Genomic DNA, 4,966 nt, shown 5'->3' on the forward strand with positions numbered 1-4,966 from the left:
CTCTCTGTTCTCCCTCTCTCTCTCTCTCTGTTCTCTCTCTCTCTCTCTGTTCTCCCTCTCTCTCTCTCTCTGTTCTCCCTCTCTCTCTCTCTCTGTTCTCTCTCTCTCTCTCTCTCTCTCTGTTCTCCTCTCTCTCTCTCTGTTCTCCCCTCTCTCTCTCTCTGTTCTCCCCTCTCTCTCTCTCTGTTCTCCCCCCCCTCTCTCTCTCTCTGTTCTCCCCTCTCTCTCTCTCTCTGTTCTCCCCCTCTCTCTCTCTGTTCTCCCCTCTCTCTCTCTCTGTTCTCCCCTCTCTCTCTCTGTTCTCTCTCTCTCTCTCTCTCTCTGTTCTCTCTCTCTCTCTCTCTGTTCTCTTCTCTCTCTCTCTCTGTTCTCCCTCTCTCTCTCTCTGTTCTCCCTCTCTCTCTCTCTGTTCTTCTCTCTCTCTCTGTTCTCTCTCTCTCTCTCTGTTCTCCCTCTCTCTCTCTCTGTTCTCCCTCTCTCTCTCTCTGTTCTCCCTCTCTCTCTCTCTGTTCTCCCTCTCTCTCTCTCTGTTCTCTCTCTCTCTCTCTCTGTTCTCCCTCTCTCTCTCTCTGTTCTCCTCTCTCTCTCTGTTCTGTTCTCCTCTCTCTCTCTCTGTTCCCTCTCTCTCTCTCTGTTCTCCCTCTCTCTCTCTGTTCTCCCTCTCTCTCTGTTCTGTTCTCCCTCTCTCTCTCTGTTCTGTTCTCCCTCTCTCTCTCTCTCTCTCTCTCTCTCTGTTCTCCCTCTCTCGCTCTCTCTCTGTTCTCTCTCTGTTCTCTCTCTCTCTCTCATTCAATTCTAAAGGCTTTATTGGCATGGGGAAACACATGTTTACATTGAAATAGATAATAAACAAAAGTGAAGTAAACAATCCAAAATTAACAGTAAACATTACTCACAAAATATTGTCTATATACAGTGTTGTAACCATGTGCAAATTGTTAAAGTACAAACAGGAAAATAAATCAAATATGGGTTGTAATTTAAAATGGTGTTTGTTCTTCACTGGTTGTCCTTTTCTTGTGGCATCAGGTCACATAGCAGCATCCCCGGCAGGATCCCTGGCAGATAGCCAGAGCTGCAGAGCAGGGGATTTGTATTTCCATGTGCTCTGTCTTCCACAGTGACTGCCTGACTGCAGAATGAGGCTCTTCTCTGTCTGCCATGTCATGTTGTCTCTCTTTGTCTCTGTCTGCCATGTCATGTTGTCTCCCTGTCTCTCTGTCTGCCATGTCATGTTGTCTCTCTGTCTGCCATGTCATGTTGTCTCTGTCTCTCTGTCTGCCATGTCATGTTGTCTCTGTCTCTCTCTCTGCCATGTCATGTTGTCTCTGTCTCTCTCTCTGCCATGTCATGTTGTCTCTCTCTCTGCCATGTCATGTTGTCTCTCTCTGTCTGCCATGTCATGTTGTCTCTTTCTCTCTGTCTGCCATGTCATGTTGTCTCCCTGTCTCTCTGTCTGCCATGTCATGTTGTCTCTCTGTCTGCCATGTCTCTTTCTGTCTGCCATGTTGTCTCTCTCTGTCTGCCATGTCATGTTGTCTCTCTCTCTGTCTGCCATGTCATGTTGTCTCCCTGTCTCTCTGTCTGCCATGTCATGTTGTCTCTGTCCTGTCTCTGTCTGCCATGTCATGTTGTCTCATGTCTGTCTCTCTGTCTGCCATGTCATGTTGTCTCCCTGTCTCTCTGTCTGCCATGTCATGTTGTCTCTGTCTGCCATGTCATGTTGTCTCTGCCTCTCTCTGTCTGCCATGTCATGTTGCCTCTGTCTGCCATGTCATGTTGTCTCCCTGTCTCTCTGTCTGCCATGTCATGTTGTCTCTGTCTGCCATGTTGTCTCTCTCTCTGTCTGCCATGTCATGTTGTCTCCCTGTCTCTGTCTGCCATGTCATGTTGTCTCCCTGTCTCTGTCTGCCATGTCATGTTGTCTCCCTGTCTCTGTCTGCCATGTCATGTTGTCTCTCAGCCAGTGTTTTCTGCTCTTGCAGTAGGGAGGGGCTGGTGTTCCTGTCTACTCATGTCATGTTGTCTCTCTGTGAGTAGCTAGGTTGTAATCCAGTTGGCCACAGATTTCCATGTGAATTCTCTAGAATCTGCATAAAGAGAATATATGCATTTTCCTACCAGTGGTGTGTTTCCACCAGACTTGTTGTGGATAAAACCCGTGTGTCATGACTTTGTGCTCACAAAATGTATTTTATATCTTAGATTTTTATTTGGTGCATGAAAACTTAATGTTCAATATGTTTTCGTGGCATTTTCAACTGATGAGCCAACAGCTGGCAGACATCGTAACGGAAGGCTGGCTGATACGGTGCCGGTAGGCTGGCTGACACGGTGTCGGTAGGCTGGCTGACACGGTGTCGGTAGGCTGGCTGACACGGTGTCGGTAGGCTGGCTGACACGGTGTCGGTAGGCTGGCTGACACGGTGTCGGTAGGCTGGCTGACACGGTGTCGGTAGGCTGGCTGACACGGTGTCGGTAGGCTGGCTGACACGGTGTCGGTAGGCTGGCTGACACGGTGTCGGTAGGCTGGCTGACACGGTGTCTGGCTGACACGGTGTCTGGCTGGCTGACACGGTGTCGGTAGGCTGGCTGACACGGTGTCGGTAGGCTGGCTGACACGGTGTCGGTAGGCTGGCTGACACGGTGTCTGGCTGGCTGACACGGTGTCGGTAGGCTCTGCAGCTGGTAGACACGGTGTCGGTAGGCTCTGCAGCTGGTAGACACGGTGTCGGTAGGCTCTGCAGCTGGTAGACACGGTGTCGGTAGGCTCTGCAGCTGGTAGACACGGTGCCGGTAGGCTCTGCAGCTGGTAGACACGGTGCCGGTGGGCTCTGCAGCTGGTAGACACGGTGCCAGGCTGGCTAGACACGGTGCCGGTAGACTCTGCAGCTGGTAGACACGGTGCCGGTAGGCTCTGCAGCTGGTAGACACGGTGCCGGCTCTGCAGCTGGCTCTGCAGCTGGTGGCTCTGACACGGTGCCGGTGGGCTCTGCAGCTGGTAGACACGGTGCCGGTGGGCTCTGCAGCTGGTAGACACGGTGCCGGTGGGCTCTGCAGCTGGTAGACACGGTGCCGGTGGGCTCTGCAGCTGGTAGACACGGTGCCGGTGGGCTCTGCAGCTGGTAGACACGGTGCCGGTGGGCTCTGCAGCTGGTAGACACGGTGCCGGTGGGCTCTGCAGCCCGGTAGACACGGTGTCGGTAGGCTCTGCAGCCTGGTAGACACGGTGTCGGTAGGCTCTGCAGCTGGTAGACACGGTGCCGGTGGGCTCTGCAGTGGGTAGACACGGTGCCGGTAGGCTGGCTGACACGGTGCCGGTAGGCTCTGCAGCTGGTAGACACGGTGCCGGTGGGCTCTGCAGCTGGTAGACACGGTGCCGGTAGGCTCTGCAGCTGGTAGACACGGTGCCGGTGGGCTCTGCAGCTGGTAGACACGGTGCCGGTGGGCTCTGCAGCTGGTAGACACGGTGCCGGTGGGCTCTGCAGCCCGGTAGACACGGTGTCGGTAGGCTCTGCAGCCCGGTAGACACGGTGTCGGTAGGCTCTGCAGCCCGGTAGACACGGTGTCGGTAGGCTCTGCAGCCCGGTAGACACGGTGTCGGTAGGCTCTGCAGCCCGGTAGACACGGTGTCGGTAGGCTCTGCAGCCCGGTAGACACGGTGTCGGTAGGCTCTGCAGCCCGGTAGACACGGTGCCGGTAGACTGGCTCTGACACGGTGTCGGTAGGCTCTGCAGCCCGGTAGACACGGTGTCGGTAGGCTCTGCAGCCCGGTAGACACGGTGTCGGTAGGCTCTGCAGCCCGGTAGACACGGTGCCGGTAGACTGGCTGACACGGTGTCGGTAGGCTCTGCAGCCCAGTAGACACTGTGTCGGTGGGCTCTGCAGCCCAGTAGACACGGTGTCGGTAGGCTCTGCAGCCCAGTAGACACTGTGTCGGTGGGCTCTGCAGCCCAGTAGACACGGTGCCGGTAGGCTCTGCAGCTGGTAGACACGGTGTCGGTAGACTCTGCAGCTGGTATACACGGTGTCGGTAGGCTCTGCAACTGGTATACACGGTGTCGGTAGGCTCTGCAACTGGTAGACACGGTGTCGGTAGGCTCTGCAACTGGTAGACACGGTGTCGGTAGGCTCTGCAGCCCAGTAGACACGGTGTCGGTAGGCTCTGCAGCCCAGTAGACACGGTGCCGGTAGGCTCTGCAGCTGGTAGACACGTGAGTAAGACATTTAAACGTGTTAACCCTCGCAAGGTTGCAGGCCCAGACGGCATCCCCAGCCGCGCCCTCAGAGCATGCGCAGACCAGCTGGCCGGTGTGTTTACGGACATATTCAATCAATCCCTATACAAGTCTGCTGTTCCCACATGCTTCAAGAGGGCCACCATTGTTCCTGTTCCCAAGAAAGCTAAGGTAACTGAGCTAAACGACTACCGCCCCGTAGCACTCACATCCGTCATCATGAAGTGCTTTGAGAGACCTAGTCAAGGACCATATCACCTCCACCCTACCTGACACCCTTGACCCACTCCAATTTGCTTACCGCCCAAATAGGTCCACAGACGATGCAATCTCAACCACACTGCACACTGCCCTAACCCATCTGGACAAGAGGAATACCTATGTGAGAATGCTGTTCATCGACTACAGCTCGGCATTCAACACCATAGTACCCTCCAAGCTCGTCATCAAGCTCGAGACCCTGGGTCTCGACCCCGCCCCTGTGCAACTGGGTTCTGGACTTCCTGACGGGCCGCCCCCAGGTGGTGAGGGTAGGCAACAACATCTCCTCCCCGCTGATCCTCAACACTGGGGCCCCACAAGGGTGCGTTCTGAGCCCTCTCCTGTACTCCCTGTTCACCCACGACTGCGTGGCCATGCACGCCTCCAACTCAATCATCAAGTTTGCAGACGACACAACAGTGGTAGGCTTGATTACCAACAACGACGAGACGGCCTACAGGGAGGAG

Source organism: Oncorhynchus tshawytscha, unplaced genomic scaffold, assembly GCF_018296145.1.
Source record: "Oncorhynchus tshawytscha isolate Ot180627B unplaced genomic scaffold, Otsh_v2.0 Un_contig_15213_pilon_pilon, whole genome shotgun sequence".
NCBI lineage: Eukaryota > Metazoa > Chordata > Actinopteri > Salmoniformes > Salmonidae > Oncorhynchus > Oncorhynchus tshawytscha.